Consider the following 14,487-nt stretch of genomic DNA (forward strand, 5'->3'; position numbering starts at 1 on the left):
TGCACTAGCCCCTATTATCCTTCACAACCTTTCTGCAGTCTTTGACATGATTGACCACACCATTCTCCTCCAACACCTCTCCTTCATTGTCCAGTCATGTGGGTTGCCCTCATCTGGTTCCAATCTTACATAACCAGAGAAACTCCTGCAATGGTTTTTCTTTCCATCATTTCATCATTATCTTTGGAGTAACCCCAATGATCTATCTTTGGAACCCTCCTATTCCAATCTACGGGTTCCCCCTCGTTTACATCAGTTGAAAATACAATGTGAATTCTACATGTATGCTGACAACACCCAACTCTACCTCACAACCACCTCTCTCGACCTCTCCTCTGTCTATGTGTTGTAAGACTGCTTGCCCAACACTGAATCTTGTACGAGTCACAATTTCCTCCAATTAAGCATTGTGAAGAATGAAGCTATTGGCTTGGATTTTGCTGTCAGCAGTGAAGGGATAGCTTTCACTATTGACCTCAAAGAAAGCTACCCACAAAGATCTAGCAATATCTGTGGCATGGATTTCCCCTTTCCTGACGTTAGTTTGAATCTGGCAACAACTCAAGAGGATCTCCAGGTCTTCAGCAACAATTATATCATCAAGCAGGATAAGCAGCCAATCACATTGAAGTATTCTCATGGACTGCAAGCTAGGAAGTAAAATGCATTGATTATCTTTATTTTTTAATATCATTTGACAGAGAGAAATAAAAGATTGTGACATACACATGGAATTAAGGTAGATGCTGAAATATCATAAACAAACTTTAAAAAATTAAAATATATGCACTTTTTAAAATCAGAAAGCCAAAATTTTACATCCCACAAAAATATAAAATTAGCTTTTCAGAGCTAGGGAGATATTTCAGAAGTATTATGAACTTAGTATGCCATTAAAAATCCAGTTCCACTTTATTCAACAAAATGCAACTTTTTCCAAGAGATTTTACAATGAGACTAATAGTGTAAAAGGGCAAGTTATCATCATTTAGAATCATAGAATAGAATCATAAAAAGGTCACAGCACAGAAAGAGGCCATTCAGCCTGTCGAGCCCATGCTGATTCTCTGCAGGAGCAATTTAGTTAGTTCCACTCTCACACCCTTTCCTAGTAACCCTGCAATTTATTTCCCATCAGGTGTTTATCCAGTTCCTTTTTGAAAGCCACGATTGAATCTGTCTCCACCATGGTCGTGGGCAATACATTCTAGATCCTAAGTCGCTGCATAAAAAAGTTTTTCCTGAAGTCACCTTTGATTCTTTTGTCAATGGCTTTAAGCCTGTGTCCACTTGTACTCTAGTCCTTCTGTCAATGGGAACAGCTTTTCTCTATCTACTTTTTTCAGATACCTCATAGTTTTGAACACTTCTATCATTCTCATCTCAACCTTCTCTTTTCTAAGGAGAACAATCATAGCTTCTCTAATCTATCCACAGATTTGAAATCCCTCGTCCCTGGAAGCATTCTCGTAAATCTTTTCTGCAGCCACTCTAAAGCCTTCACATCCCTCCTGAAGTGTGGTGCCCAGAATTGGACACAATACTCCAGTTGAGGCCAAACCAGTGTTCACCATAACTTCCTTGGTTTTGACTCTTTGCCTCTATTTATAAAGCCCAGGATCCTGTATGCCTTTATAACCACTTTTGCAATCTGTCCTGCTACCTTCAATGATTTTTATACATATACCCCTGGGTATCTCTGTTTCTGCAACCCCTTTAGCATTGTACTCTTTAATTTATATTGCCTCTCCTCGTTCTTCCTACCAAAACGTATCACCTCGCAATTCTCTGTGGTAAAATTCATCAGCCATTTTACTAGCCTGTTCATGCCCTCTTGAAGTCTATCACTATCCTTAGTTCAGTGATTTCTAATTGATTACAGTCTGCAGGGACTTCAACAGGGCACCCTATTGAGAAGTGTCAATCACTGACAACAACTTTTGGATTTCCATGTGTAGCTGTGTATGTGCAGATTCCTGAAGTTACTGTCAGTTTCAGAGGAGTAACGACGGTGAACACTAACAGTTTCACCATCATTACTACTTCAAAATCCAGGCCATTGTCTTTGTCCCATGCCCCCAAACTCTGTTCCCTAGCCATTGATTCCACCACATTCCCTGCCCATTGTTTCAAACAAAACCAGACTGTTCATAACCTTGGTGCTCTATTTTACCTGAGCTGAGCTTCCAACCCTTGTAACTCCCCATCACAAAGACTTCCACCTCAGTGATATCACCTCTTTCTGCGCCTGCCTCAGACTATTTGCTGCTAAAACCCTCATCGATGCTATTATTACCTCCAGGCTCAACTAGTCCAATGATTTCCTGGCCGCCAGTCCATCTTCCAACTTCCATAAACTTAAGCCCGTCCTAAACTCTGCTACCTTTATCTTAACTTGCACCAAGTCACATTCACCGATCACCCCTATGCTCACTGATCTATGTTAGCTTCCGGTCCAACAATGCCTTGATTTTAAAGGTCTCACTCTCATGTTCAAATCTCTCCATGGCCTCACATCCCCATCTCCATAATCTCTTCCAGCCGTACAACCCTCCAAGAACTCTGTGCTCCTCCAATTCAGGCCTCTTGTGCATCCTCCACTTCCTTTACCCCACCATTGCTGGCCTTGCTTTCAGTTGCCTAGGCTGTAAGCTCTGGAATACCCTCCCTAAAAATCTCTGCCTCTCCACCTTTCTCTCCTCCTTTAAGACACTCCTTAAAACCTACTTCTTTGACCAAGCTTTTGGTCATTCATCCTAATGTCTCCTTCTTTGGCCTGATTTACTACATTATAGGTGCGTTATAAATGCAAGTTGCTGTTGTTATTGCTGCTGCTGCAAGTTCTGCCCAATGTTTACATTTTTCAGCAAAAGGGAATTATAATGAGAAATTACAACAAAACCAACTTTAGATAATTGTTCCCCCCATTGCCTTACTTTGCAGCACAGAAGACATTGCAAAAAAAACTGATATTAAAGGTCTGAAATTCTAATGATGTAGCCTGTAGCATTGGCTTTGCTCAATATTTAATTGTCCTGTATTTTAGTGGCAAACTTTGTCTCCCTATTCCATGATCAGCCATTTTCACAATTGTATTGCTTATTTAGCCAACAGTCTATTGCTAAGGAACCATTTACAAACTAGGCTAAAATCAAAAAATTTACTGAAAGGCAAGTGATAACGGAAATATCAATCTCTAGTTACTGCATGTAAATGGACCTTTTTTGCATGCTATGTTTCCACACCATATATTAACTTTTGCAGGAATCAAGCAACCTCTTTATTTCAGTGAATCATCAGATGCCTCAGGTTAAATTCTCTTTTCAGTAAATGATACAGGTAGTTATGAAACACAGAAATTACATATATTCAGTGACATTATACATCTATTTATCATTTCCAACTTACAGTTTTCTCCCAACTATGCAGTTCCCCAGCTACACAAACCCCTATGGCCAGGAGGGTGGGACGCACACAGACATTGTCCGAAAACTGATATCCAAAAGGCATTAATCTGCTAATTCATTTTCTTTGCAGTATTTAGCATTCAATTTTAATGGGAAACAGTTACCATTTCAAAAAGGAATACAGTTTTCTGCCCGCTTTCATCGTGGCTTCCTTAAGTGGCAAGATTTTGTACAATGATTTTACAGTGCAATTTATGGATTTAGTACATTATTGTAAAATGTTTTTAGATTCAGAGATGAAAAGCAGCAACACCTCTTTCCTTTAGCCTGCAGCTGGCTTTGGGAGGATACACATCAAACAGCAAAGTGCACATTGCTTTGTTCGTCAGACTTTAAGAGTGTATCTCTTTAAGCTGCCAGGTGTTTATGTAATGCTGGTGGTTTGGGAGGGCCTGCATTTTTTTGGATGTAGGGGGTGGCACACAGAGAGGGCCACTGAGTACAAAGATGATTACGTGGCTTGGAATGGGCCGTTGGTGGCTCTGCTCTTTGGAAGTTTTTTTTAATAGATATAGTTTTGGGCTGAGCTGGCTGAGGTATTGTGGGTAATTAAGGATTAATTACAATCCTGTAGTTTGTATCATGGCTCAGGGTCAGTAGTGGGTCAGTGCACATGGCAAACCCAGAGACTTGTAAATGGTTGGATGACGCCAGCTCTGAGAGGCTGGGGAAAGTGAAGCGTACAGAATGTGGAGACAGCAAGACTGTGGGCTACACAGCCAGGGTGCTGCCGGCTCTGGCGACACAGCACAGTCAACCTAGTGTATCTCAGCAAACCTTAACAAGCATCAGGACTTTAAAACACATCTGCACAAACTGCATTGCCTGTCACTTCGACTCATTATAATAACTGTATCGTTTGTAACAGCTTGTCTGCAGATTGTGTGCAGCAACTGCTGCTATGAGGCCAAGATTTATAATGCATGACCAAAATATGAATGATTTGAATACAACTAAGAAATCAACCTCCACAAAATATGTGTTGTTTTTTTTTGCAGCATTTGGATTATTCTAGAAACTCTTACATTCAAACTAACTGTAGCATATTTCACACAACATATTTTGTGATAAAATTGTGTAATATGGAGTTGATCATATAATGAAAGGCCAGGAGCAGAAACAATTCTCTCAGAACTCTGAGTAATTAAACGCTTTGGTTCCAAATGCATTAGTGGCATTTGCTGCTCCAAAACAGTTAACAACTCAGAAAAAGGCCCACAGAAATAGATCGGATACTTTTACAGAAAAGCAAAAGCAAAACTTTCAGGACATTAGGAATTATTACAGTATTCCTGAACAATTTCAAATATGTGGTCTGATTGTAGTTTTAGAAATATTTAAAATATATTGCAGGTAACGTTCATCTTTGGCATGTGCACAAAATGGGCGTTGGTGGATTGGCCATGTACTGCAGCATAACGCTTCTTCTTTGAGGGAAGGGAAAGGAGGTGGGCAAAAGAAAATAGCTTATATTTTACTACGTATAGATCACCCATTCACAAAAACATTTGCAATTTGATTCACATGATAGCTTTTCGATTTGAAGCCCAACTCAGAATATGAGCTTATAATTTAGGCTATTACTCTATTGAAGGTACATCCCTTTGGATAAGATTTTAAAACAAAGGTTCCTCTTGCTTGTTCGGGTGCTTCTCGTGAATCTTAAAGATCCAGAGTGGTCCTTGTCAACATTTATCCCTAAATCAATACCACCAGGATTAATTAGTTATAATTCTCATGGTAAATTCTGATGTAGAACAGCAGCCATGTTTACCTCCATAACAGTAGTCACTACACTTCAAAAGTGATTCACTGTGTGAAGTGTTTGAGGTATTTGGTATGATAGGATGCTACATAAATACATGCATTACTATTGATGAGCATTATGGAGCTGTGTGTGTCTGGCTGAGAAGAAATGAAAGGAGAAAATGGAGATAAAAATAAAACTCAAGTAAAAATAGTAATGGTGCTGAGTTGTGCTTGTACGGCCAATTATTTTGCAGAAGATTGAACACAAACTCTCATTGATTGCTGGAAGGAAACAGCAGCTCACAGGTATACAATCCACAAGGCAATTCTGCTCACATTGAATTATGTGCTGCTGAAAGGTTTAACCCTCTGTTGCCATTATTCCAGATTGCTACCTAAAAGAGGCTGCAATTTAAAGTGCTGGTTAGGAACAAGTTTATTGCTGTCAGCACAGGTAATGGGTATCCCTCCATAAACCTTAACAAATTTGCAGTACACTGAAATAGTTTGATCAACTACAAAATCAATGAAGTACAGTGTGTGAGGCCATTATTAAAAAAATGTACAAAAATCAAAGCAATTAGTTTGAGGTTCAGCCAGGGTTTCCAAACCTGCTTCAGACATTTTATCCAATCTTAAAAAATGTTGCACATTTTTAATGAAAAAATTGAACATCAGAAACTACCAAATTAGAAACATAGGAAATGCCAAGGTCCATACAGTTCACCTTCTCCCCTCTTGAAAGTCACATGAAACAACCATAATAGAGTTATTTACTAATCATTGTAATCAATCTCTAACAATTAGTCTGTAACAGAAACAGACACGAAGGATGGGATTTTCCCCATAAGCTTTGGGACTCTGCCTTCAGGGTCAATAGGGGTCAGAAGTCTGCACTGTGTGGGGAACAGTCACCTAGTTGTGATTTTCCCTAAAATGGCCAATTAATGGCCAGCAGGCATACTCATTGTTCAATTAAGAATGGTGGGCGGGCCTCTTTTTGGCTCACCAGCGCTGAAGAAACAGCAGGCTGCCTTTACAGGCAAGTGAGAGAGGGAGCACCCTAAGATGGTGGTGCTGTCTCTCCAATTTTTTTAACTTTAAAATAAAAAATTCCCCTTAGCAGCCGGGCCACCATTGTGGAGGGGGAACCCCTCAACAGAGCAGTCTCTGTGGCTGCAGCTGAAGCCAGGCAGGTGAGGAGAGCCTCTAAGCCTGCCTGAAGTGCTGGCCCCCTGGTCTGCCGCTGGGAGGCTGCCTTCAGACAGCTACACTGTTCCCTGACGCCTCAGGAGGCCTGAAGGCAAACAGGAAAATTCCAGTTGGCCTCTGACAATAGGCCTTAATAGGCCTTTAACTAATCAATTGGCTGTAATGAGAAGCTGAGTATTGTCAAGGAGAAATCTCCAATGACCGGAACCTGCTCACAGACTCTGACCACAAACCACTGGAGATGATCTGATGCAAACCATTGACAAGTGCACCATATCAACTACAGCAGCTCTTAGTGAAGGTACAGTCGTTCAGCTCTGTCCTCTTCAGCTGGAGGTGAGTTTCTTTTTCTTTTTTACACTGTTTGGGTCAGTTTCTTTTAATTTTCTCTCTTTTAGCTGTAGGTAGTATTTAAAGCTGTTCTCCTGAGGTCTTCAATCTTGGATTCTGTCTTCTCACCACCGTTGTTGCCATATGAGAAGCTTTTTCATGTTGTCTGATGCAACATAAATGAGATGCGTGGAGTTCAGTTGATTGAAGATCTCAAATAGATTTATTAACAGCTAACAAGTATATACAGTACAGAGCTAACTATTTACAGGGCTTGCCTCTTGGTGTTACAGTTACAGAGAGAGACTGGCAAGTAGTCACATGACTGCATTCTAGTACTCAGCTCATTAGCATACTAGGATCTTAAAAAGGGATATCACGCTTAAAGGCAATCACACAACAATGGCAACCCACTTCCCACCTCCCTGCAAATAACCCAGGGCAGGATGGAGCCAGAAAATGGGCCCACTGGCTAGCAGCGTGAATTTCCATGCTTTGCCTGCCTGCCTCTGTTCGCACCCCGATCGGGGCCTAAAGCCCCGGCCAGAGGAAAGGAAACCACTAGTGGTAGAAAGCCTTGGAACCTTGGGTCCAAAGTCACCTGTTCCTCCCAAGCATGCTACACTTACAAATGTCATGTCTCAAATTATTCATATCCCAAAATACTATTTTCTGAAAGAAATCTATCTAATTTGCATTTGAATGACTCAACACTATCTGCTTCCACTGTCTCCATTGCAAGACCGTTACATAATTTGACCACTCACGCACTGAATTGATGTTTCCATGAATTAGTTTTGAATTTACCCCCCTTCAAGTGTAGTTCAAGTTCTCTGGCTCTACTGTTCTGAACAAGGTGAAAGAGCAACATTATCCAGCCCATTTAGAATCTTCAAAATGGCAATCATATCAACTCAACATCTTTTCCAATGAAAACAGGTCTATTTTATGATATTGCCTGTCATAATCCAATCCGTCTATCCTCTCAATTATTCTCGTTGCCCTCAACTGTATCCTTTCAATAGCTGCAGTATCCCTTTTATACTGTGGTGACCAGAACTGTACATAGTTGTCATGCTAGGCCCCCACCTGCGATGAATGAGGCACATTAATTTTGTCATGAACATTGATTTTAAATTGTTGCTGGAGCGAGGAAATAACTTGTTAAACAGATCAGCCGTGGCTGGAAAAGACATTTTCATATTAACAGACAGTGATTGGAAGGACAAAGGACCGTTCCCTGACACATTCAACTCACAATGGACCTTGATCACTAGGTATTGTTTGTAAGAGGAGCATTCCAGAGACTGCTAAGGTGATACAATCCAGGACTGGTTAGTCCAGCTGGTCACATGACTAACTGGCTATTCCAGGGTCTTTTGAACTAGCAACAGGGAGTTTGAACTCAGAAAGACTGTTCGCTCCTGGACTGAGAAGACATCTCCTGTCTGCTCCCATCGCTTTCTCACAAGCCTCTGAATCCACTGAAGACACATCAACCCCAAGAGAGAAAAGTCTCTTACTACGAGCAAGGTCCCAACTAAAACAAGATCTACCTACAATCAAGGACTCTACAGTGAGCTCAAAGAACCGTAACAAAAACTCTTCAGATATTGCCTCAAACTTTTCCACTTTATTTTTTCTTCTGCTCTTTTCTATCTCTACTTGCATGTGTGTATCGTGTATATATGCTAGCGTGGGCACATCCTCTATACGTAGGCGTTAACCGAATTAGAATTTAAGTTTAATAAATTTCAACTTTTCTTCTTCAAACCTAAGAAAACCTGTTTGTGCTGGTTTCTTTGCCTTATAATTGGAAAGTAGTGAACAAGGATTCACCAAGGGGGAGCTAAAAACATGGTGTGTTTAAAATTAAATCCTGTTACGGTAAGACCATGTGAAGGCTGAGAGGGACTCCTATCCACCTTTCTCACCTGGTCGTAACAATAGTATTTTAAGTGCAGTTGCACCAATGGTTTCTAAAGTGTGTATGTAAATAATAAGTTCATTAGTGCACTCCATTGTCACGACAGCTCAAGCAGCAAAAATGAAATGCCAGCATGCTTTCATGCACACTGCATCACACTGCGTACATGACAAATGCTGCAGAGACCAAACACAGTGAAGAAAGATTCTGGCATTTACTGATAACATCATGAACAAAAACAGGTCCTGAACCCATTCTCATCACTGGGATATGATTAAAACTCTCTTACAGTCAACCCAATAGAAATAAGGACTATTTCCGCCCAATATGCTTTCACTATGAGTTTATATTCCTATTGAAATTATATTTTAACTTGAATGTTAAATCCTCTGATTGGCTTATTATTTAGAGGCAACCAGATACAGTTTTGGGCACTCTATTATAGAAAGGACGTGAAAGCTAAACATAATATAGTTTGGATTCACCAGGATAATACTAGGGAGGGGAAACTATTGTCATAAGCAGAGCCTTCAGATACTGGGACGATTTTCACTAAAACAAAGAAGTATAGGTTTTTAAAATTCAGAGTATTAATAGTGTTACAGGAAAGATGATTTATTCTTGTTGGGGAGTCAATGACAAATGAACATTAGTTTAAAATTTCTTTACACTGGCTGTTGAAGCACAGAATGCTTCACTACTGGGATTGGTTGAGGCAGAAAGGATTGCATCTTTTCAGGAATAATTGAATAAATATTTGAAACAGAGGAAGCCATTGGACTATGGGGAGAGCGTGGTGATGTGGGATTAGTGTTTAACAGCTCTAGCAAAGAGATGGCTCAGACAAAGTGGGCCAAATGTCCACCTTCTGTGCTGAAAATGTCTAAAATTCTAATAAGTATTTGAGTCATAAAAATGAATTTTCTTTACGTTGGTAAACCCCTGTAAATTGCAGTGTGCAAAAAAAGACAAAAAATTGTGAAACACATTTATAGGTCAATGTTTCCCAGAAAAGGGGCAGCAGACAAAGAGAGCACAGATTCTGGTGAGCATCTGAAGATGACATCACCTGAATTATGTGTGTAGCCATTTTTGATATCGCTTTGAGCATTACTTTTACAAGTTAAATTCTTTATTTAAAAATAATTCTATGATTAGTCTGCTATACACTATAGTGAGCACTATCATCCTGAGTTTGTATGGGTTAAGTAGTGTATTGTCCTGATTTTACATACAATTATCAGCAATTTTAAAGATAAAAGTTGCCTCATTGGTATTATTTAGTGCAAACTCCTTTAGTATAAAGACATTTTAACATCTGTATCAAATATTCTGGAGTACTTTATTATAAAGGGCAGATTATATAAACATGTATTCCCTTGAATGTAGGTAATTGAAGGATGATTTGATCGAGGTGTTTAATATGTTATAAGGATTGGATTGGATAGATAAGGAGAAACTATTTCCTCTTGTGGTGGAATCAAGAACAAGGAAACGTAAGCTTAAAATTACAGTAGGCCATTCAAGAGTAAAATCAGGAAGCTTTCTTTTACATAGTGGAAACTTGGAACTCTCTCCCCAAAGTCTGAGTGTTGGGACAATTGGAGCTTTCAAGACTGAGACAGACAGATTTTTGTTAGGTACGGGTTTAAAGGGATATGGAACAAAGGCAGAGAAATGGAGTTGTGGGGCAGATCAGCCATGATCTAATTGAATGGGGCTGAATGACCTACTCCTCTTCCTAACATTAGCCTATAATATTTCAAATTAAATAAGTAACTATTAAATATAGTGGATAGATTCCTATAACTGATGTCAGCATTACATAGGGCAAGCTCATGATTCTGTATGCTGTAAATAGTGCTATTTTCATTCTATAAACTGTAAATATTATTGCTCAAAGGAGATTTGAACCAAGAAAGGTAAAATTGCAGTAGCAGCACAGGTTGTCTGGCTCTTGCTGCAGACTCTGTCAAGCTGGCAAACCATTAGTTTATACGATGAACCATGAGTTGTTTCTCAGAAACCCGAGTGCTTCTGCTCAGGTTTCTAAGAAGTAATTAGACCAGACAATTACCAATTACCAGAGACTTTACAAGGATGATTGATTGTCAGTTACCCATTTATGAATTGTAAACATTTTTATCAGTAAGCTATTTTAATTATTTGGTAACACATGCTTTTCAGCATATACATTATGTAATCTGTCTCACTGCAGTGTGCTCCACTGATGCAAGTGATGCTACAGGTGAACGTTTTTACTTGGAAGTTGAGAAAAGAAAGAATATTGTCTTAAGAGCCCTTTAATTTCAAGTTAGTTAGCAAGGAATAAATGTGTTTGTTTTACTTCCTTTTCATGTTTGCCATGATTTTATTCTAAGATTTATAACTAACTCCTCTTCAAAAAGAACTTGCATGTCTGTGAAGTGCTTTGGGACATCCTGGGGTCCTGAAAGGCATTATATAAATACAAGTTCTATCTATTTTATGTATCTTAAAACATAAATTATTCATTACTGTGGTTGCTAGAGATGTTGCAACAAATCTCACCTGCCAGCCTTCCCTGTGGTTTAAATAATTCTGAAAAAATTAAACTTATTTTATGGCAAAAAATCACTTCCCTGAGGGTGTTAAATTTTGTTTACACAAAAGCAGGACATGAGTCAACTCCGACTGTATCACACTAGTAAAATCAAGTTTCTTTCTTTTCAGTTTCCAGCAACCCAGACTAACGGTCTAGATGACTAAATGCTATTGTGAGTTATGTAAGCAGAATCTCACTGGTGAAATGAAGGCAGATGACATTTTCAAACTTAGTATCATCCAGGCTGTGATGGTTTCAAAGCTTAGTGGCTTTATTCATTTTACTTGTGCCTAAAGGTACAAGCTTAGCTTTGAAGTTTCCATTGCAGCCTACTACTGCTGTATTGGTCATACTTTCACCTCTCCCAGATCTCAACACAATTTCAGCAGCCTTTCATCCATTTTTGCAGGTTTTCATTTGCATCTGTCCACCAGCCAAAATGGTGGAACAAGCTTTCAATCTGACTTATTCATTGAATTTACAGTACAGAAACAGGCCATTTGGCCCAACTGGCCTATGCCAGTGTTTATGCTACACATGAGACTCCTCCCACTTCATCTAACTCTGTTTCATGCAGAAGCACATTTTCTTTATACTTATTCATTCATGGGATATGGGCATCACTATCAAGGCCAGCAGTTATTGCCCGTCTCTAATTGCCCTTGAGAAGTTGGTGGAGAGCTACCTTCTTGAACCCCTGCAGTCCACAGTCCATAGGTACACCCACAGTGCCATGACACCTTCATAGCAGTTATATACAACTAAGTGGCTTGCCAGCCCATTTCAGAGGGCAGTTAAAAGTCAACCACATTGTTGTGGGTCCGGAGTCAGTTATAGGCCAGACTGGGTAAGGAAGACAGATTTCCTTCCCTAAAGGACATTCGTGAACAAAATGGATTTTTACCACAATCCAGTAGTTTCATAGTCACCAATACTGTTACTAACTTTTAGTCCAGGTCTGTTTAATGAACTGAATTTAAATTCCCCAACTGCCATGGTGGATTTGAGCTCATGCCTCTGGATTACTACTGCAGTAACATAACAACTATGCTACTGTATCCTTACATTTCACCCCTAGTGTTATCCTCTAAATATTCCAGAATGATTGATTACCAGTTACAGAGCACACAAGGGGCTGGATTTTATGGGCCCCCCTGAGATGGGGTCAGAAGTGGGAGGGCCCATAGAATCACAACAGGCGGCAGGAGCAGAGTGACCATCGCTGCCCTGTCACCAAGTGATTTTCCCGGGGATGGGATAGGTCAATGACGGCCTTCCTGCCCAGCGGCCAACGGAGGCCTTTAAGTGGCCTATTGACAGTCACTTGTGGTTCTCTTCCCATTGCCGTTGTGTTCTAATGAGTGACGGGGGTGCCTCTGCTACTCGAGGAGGGCGCCTTGTAAATAGAGGCGCCCTCCCTGTGTGCTTGGTGAGGGGGGTCCCTCCTTCACGGGAAATCTGTGGCCTATGGAGGACCTCCGCTGGCAAAACCTACAACTTTATGAACTCCCCTATCCTGGACTTCACACCCACCCCGCTCCCCCAGCCCCCCCTCAGTGCAGCCTTCTGGACTGGCCTCAGTGACCACCCCCCCCCCCCCACACCCCCGCCTCACTTACCTGAGGTCCGGGTTCCACTGCTGGGCTTGGGGCCGAGGCAGTGGCACTGTCATTACTGCTGAACAGCTGGCCCTCTGATTGGCTGGCAACTCTTGGAGGCGGGATCCCCATCTTTAAAGGGACGGAGATCCCAGCACTGGAAACTTAACCTCCATAACAATGGATGATCATGATGGGGAGGGAGGGGCACAAAAGGCCATTCCCCTTTTCTTATCAGCCTGGCGCTGGGAGCCCACCTCCTCCATGAAATCCAGCCCAAAGTTCCACTGCTCAGTGATAGAAGACAAGCTTGAGAAGGAAGAGGTGCGGAATTGTGTGAACATGTGGGATTAGTACATTATTTGATGTGTTCCTTACAAAGCCAAGCATGTTATTTTTCCCATACCAGCCAGAAAAGAAGTGGAAAATATGTTTGAGTAAACCTCTACTGCTGAATGTTAGAAGTATAATAAGAGCTAGATATAGAAATCTAGAATATTTCTTAGTCCATTGGCACGTTTTGGGGTTTTTACACTAGAAGGGGTAATTTTAAACTAACCCCACCCCCCAAGCAGAAAACTGACAGATGAGGTGCCTATTTTATGTTCTGTCTGATGCTGCTTTCCGTGGAGCGATAAACAATGGCTTCTCTTCTTTATCCAGCCCTGGTCTCCTTGTTGCTAAACAGTTTTTCTATATCTCCCTAAGTGTCTACATCATTCTGAAACAGAACTTCAAATGGTATGGTTGATGAGACCTGCATTTCTCTCATACATACAGGAGCAAAAAATTCCAGCCAATCTCTAGCCACAGGTACCTCTGTGTCACTCACATTCCCATAAGCGAGCAATTTTGCCCTTCTCTCACTGGCAATTTCATGCCAGCTATGGACGAAGTACATTGAAGGAACACACTGTATCACATAACCCATTTGTCTGTGAATGGGTACAGATAATGAGACATGCTTTTTCTGTTTTATTCACTGCACAACTAGCAGTCTCATACCTCATGAGCACACTCAGTCCCCCTGACTGTGATGCAGGATCTCTAAGCAAACCAGTAGTTAGTGGTTGTAAGGCCCACTGTGTGCATTTAAAACATCTGATGTCCCCATCATCATCCCTCTGCACTCCAGTTAACTGCACTGGCATACACCCACTGCATGTTGGCTTAAGACCTGGCTCAATAATTAGTTCAACCTGTGCAATGGTTTACTGTTGCTAGTCAGGCCATAAATGATCAACACATTTGCCAAGGTATTAGAGAGTTTTATATTCCTGATCAAGTACTCATATCCTTAAATTGCCTGAAGCCACTTCAGAAATCTATACCTTAATATTAGGCAACAATGATTCTTGTAAGCTTTTACATTTTCACTTTTTTACCAAAGTTTTCAGATTCCCTTTCAGAGATTTACTGCTAAGTGATGGTGCAAGATAACTGCCCACATATCTTTGTTGCTAATTCAAAAACATGATAATGTTCGTTTTTTTTGTTGACCTTGAGATTTTATCATTCTCCCCCTTTTTCATTACTGCTTAGCTTATTTTGCTGTCAATGCTACTCTCATTCTCTCTCATCATCCAGTTGTAGCATTCCTAATTGGACTGCTCATTCCCT

Source organism: Heterodontus francisci, chromosome 11 (assembly GCF_036365525.1).
Source record: "Heterodontus francisci isolate sHetFra1 chromosome 11, sHetFra1.hap1, whole genome shotgun sequence".
NCBI lineage: Eukaryota > Metazoa > Chordata > Chondrichthyes > Heterodontiformes > Heterodontidae > Heterodontus > Heterodontus francisci.